This window comes from Macaca thibetana, chromosome 8 (genome assembly GCF_024542745.1).
Source record: "Macaca thibetana thibetana isolate TM-01 chromosome 8, ASM2454274v1, whole genome shotgun sequence".
Taxonomy (NCBI): Eukaryota; Metazoa; Chordata; class Mammalia; order Primates; family Cercopithecidae; genus Macaca; species Macaca thibetana.
In genome coordinates, this window is record NC_065585.1 from 118,949,417 (window position 1) to 118,956,719 (window position 7,303).

A 7,303-nucleotide genomic window follows, 5' to 3' on the forward strand; every position below is an offset into this window, starting at 1 on the left:
TGCCTTGTCTTCAGAGTAATTCCTTACATGCAAATACATTTCTGCATTTTCCGACTCAAAAATTCCAGTGGCCTCCCCCACTACCCTGTGTTCCTTTTTCCCAAAGCATCATGTCCCAAATCCTTAGCACAGTGTTCAGGGCACTTCCCTACCTGTCTCAAGCCTTCACCATCTCTCACTGCTCTATCCTCCTGCCATGAGCCAAGCTGTTATCAGCAATTGGTCTCCTCACTGCTTCCCACTTCATTCCTGAGTCTAAGAGACAGAGGACAGTACCTTCACTCAGGAAGGCAAAGTAGGTCATGGCTATTCTTTTTGTATCAATTACACAGAAGAAGAGTCAAAGGTGTTACATTCCCTGCCCCACTAAAAACTAAAGATTCCAACAGAGCTTCCAGGAAAGAGCACAAGCCCAAGAGTCAAAAGGTAGAACTTAAAGGAAGTTAGCATATTTTATGATACAAATGCTTTATTCCTAACACAGGATCTATTTGTATGCAAAAAGCTGTACAACATTAGAGGTCTTCTCATTCTGCAGTATAGGGTAGGAGTGAGACTGGGGAAGACTTGAGCTGCCATGGAAATGTGGCTTTCATAGTTTCTTGACCTTGATACAGAGTAAAAAATTAAATTTTACAATGTGACCCAATATACTCATATACACACACACAAACATAATATATGTGTTATATGTGCATATATAAGCATGTATATGCATTTCATATGTGCACATATAAGCATGTATATGCATATTTAAATACATGCTATAGATGCACATGTGATGTATATGAAAACTGTTTTACAAAATAATGCTTCTTACTCTATGTCACGTACTTTCTTTTGTATTCATTTCTATTTCCTATTTATATTTTATTTTCTATTTTATTCTCCTCTATTTGAAATATTATTGAGAGGCTCTGCTCACTAATGGGTTGACACCAGTATAGTGAAGACCATTGCCTAAAGTTGTTATTAATCAACAAATGGCATGATTATTTGCACCTTTTGGACAGTGTTAACTGTGAAATCATGACTGGCTTTATTTCAGAATCAACTTTGTAAATGTATTTACTTTCAGTGTGTGAAATGAAGAGTCAATACAGAGAAATTACCTTGCCATTTCCAGGTTGCTTGTACCTAACTCACATTGTGGAGCCCTGTTTTATTTACAAATTATCATATTGCTTTGGCAGTGCAAACATTCAGCTTACCTTCCAAAAGAGTGTGTTGGTAGAGGTGAGTTGTAACCTAGAGGCCTTCCGTCATCCATGGTTATCTCTGTTTTAGACAGCATCTCATTCTCCTATCACTTTATAAAAGCAGTAGGGACCTTAGAGGTCATTTCTTTCAGCCTATCATTTTATAGATGTAGGAACACAGGCATTACAGATTAAGTGACTTGTTCCAAGTTATAGACTGCTGGCATCAGTGACAGGTCTGAAACCCAGATTTTTTGTTTCTTACTGCATTGTGTTTTCACTGTGTGACATTTTTCTCTCCTTGGGTCTTTAATAAATGTGAGTTGATTTGGGTGCCCACTGAATAGGAAGAGAGGGCATAATAGAAAATAATTGCATTCTCTTTATCCCGTGTTTTCCTCTAAGGAGGATTCAAGGTATCTGATGATTGGCAGGTTTTATTAAAAATATTCATCATTTTTGTAAAACTGAAGCGGGTTAACTGGAAAACATTCACATATTAGGTCTCTAGTAAAGTTTTTATGTTCTCTTAGCTTCTATGATTACTCTGTTATTCTGTTATCTTAGGGCTGTCTTACTTGAAGGCTTGAATTCCTGATTTCTCCTACTAGCTTTTCACAATTTAAAGCCCAAAACATGGCATTAAAAAATGCAGGAATGCAAAAGGATGACTTAGAAGTTAGTAAGCATTTGGTAAACATCAGTGCCTTATGTTTCTCCTTTTATCGTTTTTTAGGGAAAAGCCATCCCTGTCCTCATCACCCCACCCAGTATACAGCTCAACATGAAACTTTAGGAAGAATGAAAAAAGTATGATTGGCATCTCCTTCCAGCTGTTTCATGAGGTCTAAGGCCTGATGACACATCCTGGTGCCACCAAAATGTAGTTTAAGAAATTTAAGGATATGGCCAATGGCAAGAGGACACAGGTCTCTATCATTAGTAAAATTTAGAAATTGAATCCAAGCTGGTCTGATTGCAAAGTCTAGTCTTTCCCTCTACTCTACGCTGTCTCAGATGGTTTCCTGCCTGGCTTGATTGTGACCCTAAAATTGAAGGACAAAGTTCCCCGAAATTATCACTTAAACTTTAAAGAAATAGAAAATTTAGAACACATCATAAATTGCTTTATTCAATTTGGTTCATGATTCCTGTCCACGTCCTCCCCTCTGTCTGGTCCTCTCATGGTAAATCTAATTTGTCTGTTTTTCTGACTCCAGGATGTATACCTCTAAAGATGGTTCTAAACCTTTGGGGAGTTTTATGTTCCTGCCCAGAGTTCTATTTTTTTTTTTTTTTTTTTTTTGAGACGGAGCTTTGCTCTTGTTGCCCAAGCTGAAGTGCAATGGTGCAATCTTGGCTCACTGCAACCTCCACCTCCCATGTTCAGGCAATTCTCCTGTCTCAGCCTCCCGAGTAGCTGGGATTACAGGAGAGCGCCACCACACCCAGCTTTTTTTTTTTTTTTATATTTTTAGTAGAAACAGGGTTTTACCGTGTTGGCCAGGCTGGTCTCGAACTCCTGACCTCAGGTGATCCGCCCGCCCCGGCCTCCCAACGTGCTGGGATTACAGGTATGAGGCACTACACCTGGCCCCTGTCCCATCGTTCTAAAGCTCCTGGACTAAGCTCACTGCTGGAGTTCTCCAGTTATTCAAGAGTTTACTGTCTCTCCCATTCCCTAGCTTCTCCTTGATGTGAAGACTCCTCTGGTTTCTGTCATTTCTCCATTCCCCACACAGAAGTTTATGACATATTTTCAGCTCATTTAAAGAGACTAGAATTCATTTTGTTAACCTTATGAGACTGGAGAGATACCCCAGTTACCCATTCACTACCATTAACTTACTAAAATAAATTTCAAAAAACTTTAAGAGTATAACTAAATGCTATTATTTAATTATATATTAACTAATACATTTTAAAGTATAATAAAGTACTTATTTGTTGTACATTTCCTGTATCTCTGTACACTGCATATGTCATCTGATATAATCTTCAAAACTCCTTGAATATATATTATCCTCATTTTACAGGTGAAAATATGGGCCAGGGAAGTAATTTAGAAAATGACTTGCAAAGAAATTTGCCAAGTGGCTCAGCTGATAAGTACTAGAACCAAAATTTAATCTCTTTAATACCTGGTTTCAAAGTCAGGGTCTCCTTAATGCTGCATGACCTGTGAGCAAAGGCGTCAATAGAACCTGCCATGCGCCCAGACTCAAAAGTTGTTACTGATGTAGTGAAAATATTATACTGTTTTCTTACTTAAAAGTCTCTAGTGGCATGTTTGTTTTTTAACCCCTACATTATATCCAAATTATCCCATCTGTTTGTAAGATCCTCTTGTATCTCAGCCCAACCTTCCTTTCAATTATAAGGATGACCCAAAGGAGAGCTATTTTGTGTTCTCAGTGTCTATAGAGCTATTAGTGAAACAGGCAATTTTGACCTCCACTCTCCATCACACTTTACTACAACCATGTAACTGCAGGCTTTGAACAGAAATTAGGGCCTGAGCAAAGAGATTGACTGACCAAGGCAGGTTCCATTCTGTGATTTTCTCCAAAAACAAATACTTGTCTTTATGCAAAGCATATTCACCGAGAGTCTTTTTTCCCCTTTGGATGAGACTCTTAAAACTTCCTTTTAAGAGACTCCTGAGTAGGGGTGGAGAATAGCTAAGTCCTACCAGGTCTCCTAAAGCACAAATCCACTTCTCAGATCAGACAATGTCATGACCTCACAAGGTCTTTGTCACGCCCAGCCTCAAACCTCTACCCAAGTTCCTCGTACTTAATTAAACCTCAAGTCCACAAACTTCTTATTTTAGCTCTCAAACATAAAGAGCTTGGAGATTTCACTCCCATCCTTACAATAACAAATAGACAGTCTGCAAGCAATGACATTGCTCGGACACATCAGAGAAATCCAGACACAAGGCCAAATGCCAACCCCAGAATCTGGAAAGAGAAGGATATCCAGAGAGAGACAGTGACCACAATCTGCTTACTGCAAGGGAGACAACTGAAGCCATGAACTGGTAGAAAGACTCAATTTTGACACATTGCTGGAAGCTGTCTGTGGACTAGCAGGAAAGTGAGAAATTCTAGGAGTCCCAGTTTGTGGGGAGCTTTCTCATTAGGAACCACACCAGGTTTTCATGAGGATTCAAGAAAGACCCTCTTGATTCTGGCAGGGTAATGGAAAAGATACCATTGTGAAATACTCCTAGAACATTCTCCATAGCAAAGGCCTACACTGCGATAGAGAAACCTTAGGCTTATGTCTGAAACTTAATCTCAGCAGGGAGAAGGAAATTCTTTTCTGCCACACCAGTCATCTCCTACTTTCTGTCTTACCTCAGAGAGAATATATACATATGTATACTGAATCGAGGTCAGGACTTCAAAGAAATGGTTTGGGAACTCTGCAGCCAGGAAAGAAAGTAAAGGGAAGGGGTAAAAACTTATACAATTGGAAAAACACTTATGAAGGTCACAGACGGGGACACGAGTCTACTAAAAGACCAAGAGTTAATCATAATATTAGAGAGCACTCCTCCTCTCCAAAACCTTTCCATTAAAACCTATAAGTCTCCACTATAATAACAGTGGATTCCAGCTGAAGGAGCTGCTAGATTCAGAGATTCTCTGAAGAAGAATATTTATTTGCAGGAGCTCAAAAGTATAAGGGATGACAAAAACAAGGTCACCAGAGAAATTTGAAGCCTCTTGTACCTAAAGCTACAGAGAACATTAAACACAGCCTGACTTCTAGCAAGATTAACATAAAGCCAAACATTAGGCCAGGTGCAGTGACTCACACCTGTAATCCCAGCACTTTGGGAGGCTGAGGCGAGTGGATCACCTGAGGTCAGGAGTTCGTGACCAGCCTGGCCAGCATGGTGAAACCCCATCTCTACTAAAAATACAAAAACTAATCAGGCAGGGTAGTTGGCACCTGTAATCCCAGCTACTCAGGAGGCTGAGGCAGGAGAATTGCTTGAACCTGGGAGGCAGAGGTTACAGTAAGCCAAGATCATACCACTGCACCCCAGCCGTGGGCAACAGAGCAAGACTCTATCTAAAAAACAAACAAGTAAATATTAAAGGCCCATTTACTTCAGTTCCTATTACCCAACACAATATATGAGGCATTCAACTAAAAATTACAAAGAATGCAAAAGGCAAGAAAAAACACTGTCTGAAGAGACAAAACAATCATTAGAACCAGATTCATTGATGCAGATGTTAGAATTACCTAGAAAAAATTTAAAACAAAAATAATTTTTATATGAGGGTTTGTCTTAGGCCATTTGTGTTGCTGTAACAAAACACCACGGAGTGGGTCATTTATAAATAACAGAAATATGATACAGCACATTAACAGAATGAAGGACAAAAATCATATGACCATCTCAATGATGCATAAAAAGCATTTGACAAAATTCATCCTTTCATAATAAGAGCTTTCAGTAAATCAAGTATAGAAGTAATGTATCCCAATCTAATAAAAACCATAGATGACAAGCCCATGGCTAACACTCAGTGGTGAAAAGCTGAAAGTTTTTTCTCTAAGATCAGGACCAAAAGAAGGATGCCCATTCTTGCCATTTCTATTCAACATAGTACTAGAGGTCTTAGCCAGAGCAATTAGATAAGAAAAAAGAAATTAAAGATACCCCAGTCTGAAAGGAAGAAGTAAAATGGCCTCTGTTTGTAGATGATATAATCTTATGTTCAGAAATCCCTAAAGAATCCACTGAACAAACTGCTAGAAATAAATGCAATAAAGTTGCAGCATGCAAAAGTCAGCATACAAAAATGAGTTGTGTTTCTATATACTAAAAATGAACTATGTGAAAGAGAAAGTAGGAGACTAATCCTCTTTATTGTTTTATTGTTTGTGTAGACTAATTTTATTGTTTGTGTAGCTATTTTAGGAATAAATTTATTTAAGGGTGGCGAAATAGGAATAAATTTATTTAAGGGTGGTGAAATAATCAGTACAGTGAAAACTGTAAAACATTTATGAAAGAAACTGAAAAAGATACAAATAAATGAAATACTATGTTCTTAAATTGAAAGAATTAATTTACTCTTTCTTAAACTATTATGTTTTCTTACTGTTACTGATTATGTGATAAACCACATAGGTGTATCTATTCAATCTATTAATATCATAGGTTTATCTGTTCAATGATTTTTTCTGGGGTCCCAAATATGAGTATAAAATAGAGATCAAGAGCCTATGAACTTCGGTTAAAAATTGTGGTCTCTTCATGTATTTGCTGTGTGGTCTAAGATTTGATGTGTCATTTAATAAAATTTCATTAGCCCCTCAGATTTCATATCTGCATAAAGAGTCAGTAAGATAATACAGTAATTATGAGCATTATCGTGGCAAAGAGTTAAAATATACTTAAGTCAGGCACATAATAACGGCTCAATAAATATTGACCATTATTAGAAGCATGGAGTATGATTTTCCACAAAGACTTGGTTGAGACATGTAAGGAATACTATCAATGGGGAAAAAGAAAACTTCAAATTGGAATGCTAGAAGGCCTGACAATTTTACAGCTTTACCAGTCAATCTGGGCTGAAAATATTGACTAGTATAGTGAAGATTTTGTCTGGTTTTTCAGGATTTTTTTTTTTAATAGTTCAGATGGGCTTGGAACACTCATATTTCACTTTTCTTCATTTCCCTGAAGTAAACAAAGGCTTCTGCCATAGAGTAATATCCATGTCAATATCAATATCAATACTAATGTATAACTGGGAAAATGAATCATCTCTTGACCTCTGGATCCAAGCATTAATGAAAGCTTTCAAGGAACCACTTATTCTTCATTACTTTAGTGTATCTAGAATTGCACTGAAGTATTAAAGCAGGTTTTCTAGCAACTCACTTTATCAGATTTCTCTAGAGAAATAGAACCAATAGGATATATAGATAGATAGATATATAAAAACAGATTTATTATGAGGGATTGGTTCTTGCAATTATGAAGGCTGAGAAGTTCCCCAAGCTGACGTCTGCAAGCTGGAGGCCCAGAAAAGCCAGTGCTGTAATTCAACCTGAGTGTAAAGGCCTGG